This window comes from Protopterus annectens, chromosome 7.part1 (assembly GCF_019279795.1).
Source record: "Protopterus annectens isolate FY-2018-M chromosome 7.part1, PAN1.0, whole genome shotgun sequence".
In the NCBI taxonomy this organism is placed as follows: Eukaryota; Metazoa; Chordata; order Ceratodontiformes; family Protopteridae; genus Protopterus; species Protopterus annectens.
Window position 1 is genome coordinate 293,831,992 of NC_056740.1, and position 13,996 is coordinate 293,845,987.

At 37.8% G+C, this 13,996-nt stretch overlaps 1 non-coding gene across 1 annotated transcript; it reads right to left on the bottom strand.

Moving 5' to 3' along the window:
• Positions 1 to 391: 391 nt before the first annotated feature.
• TRNAF-GAA lies at positions 392 to 464 on the bottom strand. Its single transcript has one exon. It is a non-coding gene; the product is annotated as a tRNA-Phe (tRNA).
• Positions 465 to 13,996: the final 13,532 nt, after the last annotated feature.

Sequence of the window (13,996 nt, forward strand, 5' to 3'; positions counted from 1 at the left end):
TTCCCCAGTCTCTGTAAACCAGTAAATTAATCTCTCATTCCCCTCTTCTGTATGAAATATTTAATAATACAGTTTGAAAATGTTCATAATGGATTCCACCCCAATCATTTCCACTCCTGTATCATCCATTATCTTGAGAATAAAGCACAACCCTGATGTTTGTAAGCAGTGACAATTACTTTAGCCTTTTGCTCCCCAAATAGGATCATATGAAGTTATTAGGCTAATGGCCCTAAGGCCCTTACAAGCCTAGCCAAGTTCTTACCTTTATTTCCACAATCAGCACCTATTGTCCCTGTCAAAGAGCAATGTAGCTGTAACCCTCGTGGTGACTTTATGGTCACCCATCCTATATCCTACACCGAAAGGTAGGAATCTCAAAAGATTTCCATGCTGAAACCCAGGATTGAACCAGGGACCTTTAGATTTTCAGTCTAACGCTCTCCCAACTGAGCTATTTCAGCTTAAATACTTCCACTTGCCTTTGAACCGGAGGATTTTCACATGTTAAGTGAATGCATTAACCACTACAATACAGAAACTGAAGACCAGACTACGTTTGAAGAGGGCCAATGAGGTGCTCTGTTTGACATGAAGTGGGAGTTTGTTCCAAAGGTGTGGTAACCTCCTGGAGACAAATCTGTTCCTCCAGGAGGTTTTATTAATGTCACATACCAGGTTAAGGTCTTTAGAGTGAGTAACGCATGTAACATTTGACTTACGGATATGCAGCATTTCCAATAAAGCAGGGTCAGAGATTACATTGTATGCAAGGCAAAGATCACCTCAGAATAGTCTGTATGAAACAGAATAAAGTGACAGTGATGATCCCCATAGGACAGATGCTGAAGACCTTGAATTTTCTTGTGAGGAACCTTTGTGCTTTCTCCAATTGCTGCAGGTGCTTAGAAAGGTACATACCAAAAGGAGCATTGTACTAAATTATTGGCCTGATGAGGGAAAAGTACAGGGAGGCTATAACTTCTTTTTTTCTGGAGGCAATGTTATTACTTATGAGATGAGTGATATAGAATGCCTTTCTTACCACTGTGGAGACATGATGGTCAAAGGTAAGGTTGCTGTCAACCTGTGTGCTCAGGTCTCTCACCAGTGAGTGCGTACTTAAGGTGTTGCTATTGATGTGGCAGTTAGCAGTAACATTACTTTTACTGAAAGGAATGATAATATTTTTTTTTTTCCATTCAGTTTAAGGCCATGACTTTGGCATCAATCATTTGTTTGTGTAAGACCCTCTTGTAGGATGTTGACATCATTTGGAGATTCAGTGACAGCTGCCAGTGTACAGTCATCAGCAAACTTTGTCAGCCACAGACCTTTAGTTTTACCTTGTAATTCTGAGAAATAAATTCCAAATAGCAGAGTTTCCAGGACTTATTCCTGTGGAACACCACTGGTTACAGGTCTGCTGTTGGAGGTGGATTCCCCTATTTTGACTATGTGAGTTCCATCAGTGAGCTAGTTAGTGACCCATATAATGATATATGGGTTGAGTTGGGTGAGTTTGTCGATGTTGCCTGAGTGGGGGATAGTATAAAATGCCTTGGCTAAGTCCAAGTAGACTGGTATGCACATATTTCCCTTCATTCAGGGCCTAGGTGGCTGTCTCAAAGAAGTCCACCAGATTTAACAGGCATGATCTCCCATTGACAAATCAAACTGACTAGGATCAAGTGTTTGGAGATGTTGATGAGCTCCATGATGACTACTTCCATGGTTTTGAGCATAAGGCTAGTCAGGCTAATAGGTCTATAGATCCCAGGGTCAGTGGAAGCACCACCTTTGTGAAAGGGAATAACAGTGGCTGTTTTCCATTTAGCTGGTACAAAGCCAGTGCTTATACTATGATTGAAAAGAGTACCCAATGGTGCTGCTAATTCATGTTGGAGCCCATCTAGGACGCAGCCTGGGATGTTATCAGGTTCCATAGATACTGTGTTTTTGGCCTTAGAGAGAGCATTTATGACCTGATCTTTAGAGATACAAGGAAGGGGTATGTGTGGCAGGACAGGGGAGTGAAGTTTTCACAGAACCTGTCAGTTCACACGTTAGTGATTTAGCCAATAACTATCTTTTCCAACATCTCAACTTTCACATTTCAGCCAGTAAGTTGCTGTAATTCACACTTGACCTTACTAATTCCAGTAAAGATCTTGTCTGCATTTGTTTTATTTAGTAGGGAAACAAAACACAGACGAAAGCGTAAATATCAATAACCAAGTCCTGGGATGTTTCAAAAGTGTTCAGCCAAAATAAGGGCATATACACATTTAAACTCTGCAAAAATATGAAAACATACCTACATAGAGGATAACTGATGTGTACATTCAAGGCTAGTGCACAAAAGAATTCCAAAGGCTCACAGGCATCAAGATTTGCAATTACACAGAAATATGGGGTTCCTATTAGAAGACCGAAGACGCATTCTTTCGAATGTATCTTGGTGGAACTTAAAAGACTGAAACGGCAAAATATCGAAGTGGCTTTTAAGTGAATTCTTTCTCTGGGAAAGAATTCACTTGGCCACTTTGTTACTTTGCCATTTTCGGCACTGTAGTGCGGTATATTTAAGTAAGGGGGCAAAGCCCCCCACTTAATGCAATGGTTAAAGTGTTTTGTTTTTTATTTATTTTTTTGTTGGAACAGCGATTTTTTTTTTCCTTTGGAAAAAAATCGCTGTTCTGACAGTTTGACATTGTAAGCTTTTGCTTACATAGGGTCGATTAATCACCGTTCGCGTTTTTAAGCATTCGGTGATCTAATATAGACCCAGAAATATACACATGATATGAAATGTAAGTGATGAAACTAGACATGATATACCTCTCTGCACTGCATCTGGTTAACCAACAGGCAAGTGCCTTTTGGTATGGTTAAGCCAAAAAAACCCCAGCATACACGCCAACGAACATACCTGATACAACCTCACATAGTTGGTTACATACTATAGTTATGTTCTTTTTCACTTCTGGCCAGGTATCAATACTTTATCACTGAAATTTGCCTCCATTGTGCATTCATTGAGGTGTCCTGGAAATGACTACATTGTAACGTTTAAAGAACTACTAAAAATCACATATTTCACTGGATATTGCCATTATTACATTCCTCTATAACTCAACCTTTCCTCCCACATGGCATGTATCATCAAACACATCTTACATTGAAATAATCATGAAAGAAAATCAGCCAATAACCCTTAAATGCATTTCATCTGTCTAAGTATATTTTCTTTCCTACAGAGTGATCCACTTAATTACACATATTGCAAATGTATGACTTAGCACTTTCTTCCTCACTGTGGCATTTCTATCTTGGGCAGCTTCTTCAAAGCACAGCATGTTTGGCCTGAATGAAATCTCATGATAGTTTCTGATTGAATATGATTTCTTTACATCTACATAATTTTACCTCTTAGATTTGAAAGTTTCATCCTAAGGAACACACAACAGGGTACCCATATCTATTTTTTTGTTATTACATATCCCTTGGGGTCATGAAACTTTTCAAGCTATTTAGGTTTTTTTTTTACTGTTTACTGTCATAGTTACATTTTGACTCCTCTGAGGACATAAACCTATTGAATTATGTTGCCGTCTGGAGATATAAAGACCTGATAATCATTGATAGGACTGTCATTAATTAGATGAGATTTACAGCCAGGAAATATTATACTCTATATGACTCAGTTAAGGGACTTCCACGGTGGTGCAGCGGTAGCGTTGTTGCCTCACAGCAAGAGGTTCTCCCATTCGATTCTCGGCTGGAGTGCGGGGAGTGTCTTCTGTGTGTAGTCTGCATGTCCTCCCCGTGGTTGGATGGGCGTCCGAAAGACATGCGTAAATGGACGTACCTTTGTTGAAGGTTGAACGTCAAGCTGGCACCTTGGCGTTCATGAAAATCTACTGCCAATCATTAGCGGACCGGAGTTCTGCTGTGGCGACCCCTAACCGGGAAAAGCTGAAAGACAATAACATATGACTCAGTTAAGGATGCAGGAAAGAAGACATGACCTGGAATTCTAAAAAAATGTACTTTAAATGTCTGTGTTATTCCAGTTACTTCTTTACATACCTCCAATAACCTATTATAGATTGTGAAACAGATATGTAGAAAATAAATATGTTAGATTGCTGCAAAGCAATCAGTAACACTTTTACTGAGATGCTCATACCTGAGTATTTCTCACTACTTCCATTCTTAGTGAATCGAAAAGTGATCTGACAACAGAGACTAAAGTGAAATAGTTTCAGCAGCTGTTCCCTCACAAAAATGTAGTTTTCAAATAAAACAAGGTCGTATCAGGGAGTCTGCCCCCCACAAGGGCTTTTAGGTTTTGAAAAAAAAAAATTTAAATAACTATGCATTTGCTGCTAGCAGTTTTGGTTTGCTTAGAACTTCATGGATGGACAAAAATATGCATAATTTTTTCCAAATAAAATTTTTATTTGAACTTTTGCAAAAAAAAAAAGGATAAATAATATACAATTTTCCAGTGTCTGTCCTTACTAGCCCTTAAATACACCACTTCAATGCATGACTTTCAGTGGTACTTCACTATGTCAAAACACTATCAATCTATAAAACACTTTCATCTGCCCATTTCTGCAATATTTTGACCTCAGTCATTTCTTATTACAGCATATGCAGTTCACAGCCATTAGTGGCACATTCAGCTATGGTCATTCAATGTATAAAACATAATGTAACATGTTATTTCTAGAGAATGGGTAATATTTGGGAGGGCTTGCACAATGGTTAAGGTGTTTACCTTGTAGACACAAAGTGTAGTGTTTGATTCTCACAGGGGGTAATTGGCTAGGCTTAAAATGGCCCATAAGGGCAATTAGCCTAGTACTAATCTTCCTAACAATTTGGGTTTGGTATTATGGTTAAGGTGTTTGACTCACAAACACAAGGTACAGTGTTTGATTCTCACCTTTGAGAAGTAAATTGGTTTGGCTTAGAATGGCCTAAGAAAGCTATTCTAGAAATTAGCTATGAGCTTAATGTGAGTGGGAGGTTGGCATAATAGTTAAGGTGTTTACCTACAGACATAAGGTGCAGAGTTTGATTCTCACATGGGATAATTGGTTGGCTTAAAATAGCCCACAATCTATAAACCTAATCTATACGTGTTTAAAACACTGAGTTAAAAATGACTCCTTATATAATGTAAGGAAAGAAAGTGTATGTCAATTACTAGTTGCAAAACCTTATAGGGGAATAAAATGAGACCATAGTAACATGATGGAAGGACACCTAAAGATGTACAAAACTAAGATAAGACTACTAGCTAGATGTTACTGTCTAGCCATAATAAAATGGCAAAAAACTTTTAAATTTCTTGTCCAGAATGCTAGAAAACTGAACCCCCATTCATCATACAAACATCCCTTGATCTTAATTCCTATCACATGGGTAACATTTGAATGAGATAGACACTATGGGACCACTAGTAAAATAAAGGAATGAGTATCAGTATATATTAGTCATAATGGACTATGCTACCAAATTTCCAGAAGCAGTACCCTTACATAAAAGTAACATTAAGGCTATTGCCTGAGGAATAGCACTTTTATGCCGCATAATGGCTATCCCTATAGAAATACTTACTGACCAAGGTACTCACTTTATTTCATGGGTTCTGCTACTGACCAAGGCATTAATTTTATATCATGTTACTGCATCAGTTGTTTTAGTGTTTTAAATCAAATAGTTAAAGACAAAAGTCTACCATTCACAGACTGATGGATTAGATTGCTAAGGAAATTTGAGAAAAAGTATGATAGAGTGCTATGGCAGTTTTCAAGACAGGTTAAAGCTGGCAACGTTCACAGTAACACCGCACATGCACACATCCCAGGAGATACAATGATGGGTTTGTAACAAGAATGTCTGAAATAGAGAATTTAACCCATGTATCAGGTGTGTTAGTGCCTCTCACAGAAAACAACATTTCTGACCAAATAGCAGTGGTCATTTGAGGTAACAGAAATAATAAATGCAATGAAATGTGAGATTAAACAGCCAGGAATGAGAATGACAGAGTAAATACATCACATTAATATATTAAACCTGTAGAAGGAAGTAAAGCCTTTTGTACAGAGTTTGTAACATGAAGTTCATATGAGTACAGCTAGAGAATCCTCATCAAAAGTACAATAGCAAGAAAAGAAATTCTCTTAAGAAATAAAATAATTCTTTCAGACATCCCACTTATGCCTAAAAATTGTAGAAAATAACATAGATATAGCACCTGGACTGAAGGTTAGGCTAAGAACTTAAAGAGTACCAGATTCAAAGAAACAACTAGTAAGATGAAAGGTTAAAAAAATACTCAGGCTAGGTCTGATAGAAGAGTTGCAGAGTGACTGGAGCTGCCCAGTAGTACTAGTTCCTAAGCCTGATGGAAGTATTAGATTCTCTAATAAGTTTAGTAAACTGAATAGCATATTAATGTATTTCATGTTCATTGATTTAATATAGAACCTAGGAAAAGCCAGATACTTGGATACATCAGACTTATTGAAGGGATAGTGGCAGATACCACTTATCCCTTCTGTCAAAGGAAAAAGAAAAACAGCCGTTGTAATGCCTGATGACCTATTCTAGTCCACAGTGTTACTATATGGCCTACATGAATAGCCAGCCACATCTCAGAAGCTGATGAATGAAATATTGAAAGTCTCACTCCTAATATATGATAACATACTAGATGACGTGGTCATTCATATGAGAAAGTTCAAGCTGTGTGAGAATTCATAAGGCAGCAGGCTTGACTGCAAATGCTAAGAAATGTAAACTGGGTATGGTGGAAGTCAAGTACTTTGAATACCTTATAGGAAAAAAAACAGAGACCATAAAAAAACTGGTCAGTGTCCTTAACTAAGAAATAAGTGAAGGGTTTCCTTGAATCAGCTGGGTACAATAGGAAGTTTGTGCCTAATTGTGTGACTACTGGCTTTACTTTGACAGATCTCACAAGAGGGAACATTTCTGCCAAGGTGCAATTGTTTCTTGACGTGAACAGAGCATATAATGAACTAAAAAATCCTCTGTTCTGGACCTACATAGACTCCTGTCTTTTTTAATACATTTGTTAAGAAGGTAAATGCAGTGGATACAAGTAACTTTTTTGGGGAAAACCCAAAAGCACTCACTCATACCTCTCAACCTCTCACAGCAAGAAATCTGGACAAAGCCACAAATAATGGGAGAGGGGGACAAAAATAGGGACACTTTTTAAGTATTGCTCTTACAAACTTAGAGGGTTGATAGACTGACAGGTTTTGCATTAGCATGGATTTTTTGAAGGATATAAAGTCTGAAAATTAAATGTTTGCCATTATTTTCAGACTTTAGCTCTCAGTTATTTGCCAGTGATTTGCCAGAAAACTGTAATTTTATGAGAAACGGCTCAAAAATATGAGTCGAAAATATGGACAGTTGAAAGCTATGCACTTGCTTATTATTTGACTTGTTCTCAGTCACACAGTAGGCAAATGGACATAAAAGGAATCAAACTATGTACTCTTTATAGGAATCAGCTTGTTAATAGCTCAGAGCTTTAATCCTCTGCACTAACTGCCAGATTAAACAAAGCAGAAGCTAAAGAGTTTACCCTATGTACCACTGCATCAGTGGTACATTTATGAACTATACTATGACAAGACATTGGAGATGAGGAACACCCTGTGTGCTGTAGCAGAAAGTTGAGCAATGCTTTCAATGTGTATGGTCTTTTGGTAATTAAGATGAAATTTACCTTTACTTGATTAACTCTGCTTTTACCATTATGTGGCATAGACCCAACAAGTGAATTATTATATGTACTCATATCAACAGGCACAAGGAAATAAATGAAATGCAGTTTTGACTATTTCTGCTTTACTATTAGGTTCACAGATTAGTACTAGGCTAACTGTCCATGTGAGTCATTTTAAGCATAGCCAATTACTCCATGTGAGAATCAAGTCCTGTGCCTTGTGTCGCGAAGATAAACACTTTAACCATATGCCAAGCTCCCAGCCAACTCAGGAAATGTCCAAAATAAGAAACCAAGAAGAATATAATACCCACGGCTCACAGGACCCAGATTCAACCGATATAAGGCAATGTAAAACCAGTAATAGGTTTAAAATGACTAGTTTATTCCACAAAAACACAACATGAAGTTAAGCGCTTTCACTCGGTCAATACCGAGCTTCCTCAGAACAAATAGTACACTGTAATCATGGCACTCCTTAAATACCACCTGGTAATCACATGACCCCCGTTTTCCCCAATAAAACCTTTTCATTTCTAAAAAATTATGCAATCACTTACAGATGTGTTAATGTAAAAAATTACAATATAATATGTTATAAAAACAGTGTGTAGCCATATAAAACAATCTTCTTCATATACCTATGCTAATAAAGCACTCTTTCCCCTCAAAAATGCAAAGACCACAACTGAATCAATTGTGTAGTCAGAACCTGGTACTGCAACTTAGTTTTTATAATATTAAAAAGTTAAAAAATCAGCCCCCTAAAAATAAAAACCATACCAAAATATTATCTATAGATCACAAATGACAGTATACATGTTGTTTGCAAAATATAAATTGTAAATTCATAAACGTGCCGCTCTAAGTTTCAGAACACTACTGATACTAATGTTATCGTTCAAACCTGGGGCCCTCCCCGCATTCAGTTTCAGTTAGTTTTTACTGGTTTTACATTGCCTTATATTGGTTGAATCTGGGTCCTGTGAGCCGTGGGTATTATATTCCCATCCAACTCAGGACTACAGCACCCCCCCCCCATTAAAGTACAACACAGTGTCAGCAATCCATCTACATGGTGTGGGAGTAGAACCCACAGCTTTCTGCATCATAAGCAAGTATGGCACCTCTTGTGGTTATTAACACTGCCTTTGTTTCATGACTTCTAAGATACTGGCATGTTGGGAGTTAAAGACTGGTATGACTGAGTAGTATCACCTGGGAATCAAACCCAAGAGAAAAAAAAGGATAGAATTTAAACTTTGCTGATTAACTGTCAATGCAACAGGAGGCTACCACTATTAGTTGTCACAGAGACATAAATTGAATTCTTCCATGTACTTCTATCAAAAGCACAAGGGAATACTAGTTTTCCAGTATTTTGTTAAGAAATTATCATAAGAGGCCATCAAAATCTTTAATGTGAGCTTTTAATAAGCTTTGTGGAAATGCTATCCTTCAAAACTGTTATGGCAAACAATAATAAGAGCAGTTGCAGAGTCTAGTAATGACTAGCACAGTGCAGTTATTTTGTAAACCAATACAATTCCTTAACATTAGTTATAATATATTTATAATTAAATTCTCCCATGAGTCATCAAATTACATGTGGATAAAAAATAGTGGTCATAACCTTACCTGTATGCCAAAATAGAAATAGAATGTTTTGTAGGGGGTAAGCCCCCCTGCATCCTGTGTGTTAGGGGCAAGTCCAAACCCCCCAAATTATACAGGCTCACCAGAAGGTTGTGGATTCTAATTTCCACTCCAGATGACAGGATTGCTGACACTGATGTGCTGCATTAGGGAGGTTTTAAATTTCTATGTATGTTATCCATCAGATGAGATGTTAAACTGAAGTCCCACCTACTTGAGTGGGTGGTGGCTCAGGTGGCTATAAAAGATCCCATGGCACCTATTGAAATAAGAGGTGGTCCTTTATTTGTATCTTATTTACACAATACCTTATGTCCAGATTTATAGTTGTGCATATTAATAAATGTAAATATCTACAAAACTACATAATTATTTACACAATTTCATTTTATATACAAAACCTATCATTCTTTGTATACATTCTTATTTAAACTAGACCCCTCCATTTTTTTCCATAACCACCATCTCATTTTTCTTAATATTATTAACAATATCCATTTCTCATTAAACATAATTTCATTTACTCTTTCATTTTATATGCAAAACGTGTAATTTATATACATTCTTATTTAAATTAGACCCCACTCTTTTTTTCATAACCACCATCTAATTTTTCTTAATATTATTGACAATATCTATTTCCCATTAAACATGATTTCATTTACTCTTGAATTCCAAATTATCTTCACTACTTAAAACTATTTTTATCCATTCTTATTTTAGATTTTTTGATTCTATTCATATAGTACTTATATTCAATCATATCCATGTTTGTATTGCTACTGTCTTTAAAATCTCCAAAAAAATGTTTGTACATTTTACTTTCTTTAATTTAAAAATAAACAAGCTATGTGGTTTCTTCTAAACCACAATGTAAACATATTCGATCACTTTTCTTTTTACATAGCATATTACCTTTTACTGGAATTTTTTTTATTCCCACTCTCCAAAAAAATCTTGACATTCTCTTTATTACTACACTATTTATGACTTTCTTTTATTGCTTGAATCTTTTCCTCTTATAGGTTCATAGGTTGGTACTACGCTATTGGCCCTAGGGCCTATACAAGCCTAGCCATAACAATTCCCTGGCTATTTCTTCCCACACTATTTACTTCCCTGGACCGCTGTCTAGCAGGGTAACTGACATGATCCCCAGGGTGAATTTTCTTTCTCCCATCCAATCATCAAGGTTCCTTTTGAAGAAGGCCAAAGAGGCACTCTGCTTGACATGTATGGGCAATCTCTTCCAGAGTCTGGGGAGTCTCTGGGTCAGGAACCTATCCCTCCAGCATGTTTTGTTTATTATGATGACAAGGTTTAGATCCCTGGAGCGTGTGGCTCTGAGGGATTTGGATTTCTTTAAGTGTAGCATGTCCAACAGCTCTGGGTTTGACATGGCCTTGTATGTTAAGCAGAGATCGCCTCTGAGTAGACGATATGCGACAGAGTATAGCTGGAGTTTTTTAAGGCGGTCAGCATAGGGCATCTGCTTTAGGCCTGTGATTCTTTTAGTGAGGTATGTCTGCGGCCTTTCCAGTTGTTGCAGATGTCTTGAGAGGTACTTACCAAATGGAGCTTTGTATTCTATAATGGGTCTGTACAGTGGGACAATGACCTTTTTTTTTTCTGGATGAAAAGCCCTTAGTGATGAGCTGTGCCACACAGAAGGATTTCCTGACTGTTGTGGCGATGTGGTTATCGAAGGTGAGACCACTGTCCACATGTGTCCCTAAGTCTCTACTGCCACCTATATGGTAATTCACAGGTACATGTTTTTTTCCCAAAGGGGATAATTATACATTTCTTGGCATTGAGCTTGAGCCCATGGCTCTGGCACCAAGCATCTGTTTCTGTAAGGCCCTTTTGTAGAGTATCCACATCATTTGGGGATTCAATAATGACTCCCAGTTTGCAGTCATCTGCAAACTTTGTTAGCCTTAGTCCATTAGTGTTGGCCTGTACTTCAGAGAAGTAGATGCCAAACTAAAGCGGTCCCAGGACTGAACCCTGAGGTACTTCACTTGTCACTTGTCTGGAGTTGGATTTGGAGTTGGCTACTTTTACAGTGTGGGTTCTAGCAGTAAGCCAGTTAGCAACCCATTGGGTGACGTAGGGATTAATGCCCAGCTTAGTAAGTTTATTTATGATTCCAGAGTGGGCAATGATGTTAAAGGCCTTGGCAAGGTCTAGATAGGCTGTGTGGACCACCTTACCCTTGTCCATGGCTCTGGAGACTGATTTGAAAAAGTCAATCAGGTTCAGGAGACAAGATCGGCCCTTCACGAACCCAAACTGGGTGGGGTCCAGTGTTTGAAGGTTGCCAATGGTAAATTTTCCCATGGATTACCATAATAATTTACCCCAGTATTCAATAAAGCCTACATGGTCATTTTTCACCATGTACACATTGTGGTGTGAGGTGCACACTGCCACAGAAAGTTTTAGATTCAGTAAGCACTGTGTAGAGGTGAGCACCCCCACACAAACTTGGTAAACACTGAGGTATGCCAATTACAACATAAGCAGCTGAACTGCATACTAATCAACCAAACCAACATGGTAAAGCTATTCAATAAGCTATAAAGCATCCGTGTAGACTACGTACTAGTTTGTCCTATGTATTCCAAAATGTTTGGAATACAGCCATGGGAATGAGTCTACATGGACAGAACCATGTCAACTGCTGCATTTATAAGGTTAAGTCTTGAACCTGGAGTGTATTGTGTAATAATAGGAATGTGTGGTATATCCTTATGTCACACTAATAGAGCAACATATCCTTGTTTGTGCCACAACAATAACTCCCCATTGCTCTCCCCACAAAAGAACAGCCTATCCTTCTTTGTGCCATAACAGTGACTTAGCTATGCTCACGCTCCCATAAAAGAACAGGAAAATGACATAATTTGCTAACAGACTCTCTTTGAAATACAAAATGTTCTATCAAAAGAACTGTCTCTGAAACATTTGTACATATTTATCACACAGCATTCCATTTTCATGTATTGGCAGTCATGTATACCTCTGAAATGGCTTGGCAAACATGCCCATGCCATCAGTACACTTCTAACTAATGCATACAGATAGAAGTGTAAAAGCCTATGCTTCGTATATTTCTTAAATAAATTCCAGCATTTGCAGTATGTAGCTGACCAAATGGAAGCATACCTTCTGAAATGCATTACTTCTCTGTACAGATATGTCCTGAAGAAATAGCTTTATGTGCAGTTTTTCCATAGGAGATGTAAACATTGTGTAGTAACTCCCTCAGTGTTTGTTTTTAATGGATTGCAAGTGAGACTGATTAATGGTTGGGAGAAGGAAAACACAGCAGCACTGCAGACTGCTTTACTACCATGGAGTGTGTTAGGTTAGATCTACAAAGAGTTAGATGTAAGGTTAGAAATGTATGTAAGCAGCACACAAGTCACATGTTGTGTTCCTTAACATCCAACCTGCCCTCCATTTGTTGGCAACTGCATATGATATTATTTCCACTTAATATCTTCACACATCTTAAGGCCAATGAAATAGGATGGCTTAGACACTGCATGTCTCAGAGTACTACTCGGATAAATGAAGAATGGCCAAAAAACACACAAATGTAAGACAGCGCTGTATATTTGCAAGCAGTAATTGTGGCAGGTTATGTGATCATTAGGTGTAGTACATCCGAAACGAATACATGTACAAATAACACTTGTATGGTTTGATATCACAGTAGATACTGTTGCAGTAGGTTGTGTGCATATTGTTAAGTTCTGTTTGTATGGCAGAAAGGGATAAGCCATACTGTGTTGTGAAGGTGCATTGGAGTGAGAGTTCAAATCCAGACCTAAGTAGAAATATCTCATGTGTAATAACATTTTGCATTGTGTATGTCAAAGATTACTTTTCCTCATTTCAGCTACCTCTCCCTTTTCTTTCTTCTTTTTTTTCTTTTACTGGCCAGTGTTTGCATGATGGCCACATAGCAAAAACAGGGGAAACAGAGAAAAATGAATGTCAGGTTTGGTTGTACTTATCTGGTTTACACAAAGTGCAGCAGTGCATAAAATGAACAACTAGCCCACCCAGGAAGCAGATAGGACCCAGGCAGCAGAAAATAGAAACCAGATGCATTCAATTAATACTATTGGGCATTGCATAAACCTGGTAAGTGATATTGTACTGTGGTTAACAGTGAGACCTTAAGAATGATTAGTAAAATAGGGAATGTTGTATAAATGGTCCTGTAGCAGCAAGGGGCTGGAGTACAGATGGTCCTGGGTTCTACTACAGGGTGTGCAACGTTTATTTTACTGTTATGACATTACAGTTTATAGCAAGGAACTGCAACATAGACAAGTAGTTTTTCAACCTTCGTGTGGCAACAGGTATAAGAGCAGGGCTGCCATACACATGGTCCTGGGTTTGAATACAACATATTCCATACACTTTTTCTGTTATTCCACTTCCCATTACAGCCACTCTCACTTATAACACTTGGCATAGTGTAGCTGATATTAATTATATGTACAACAGCTGAGACATCAGTATTGTGTTAGTTAT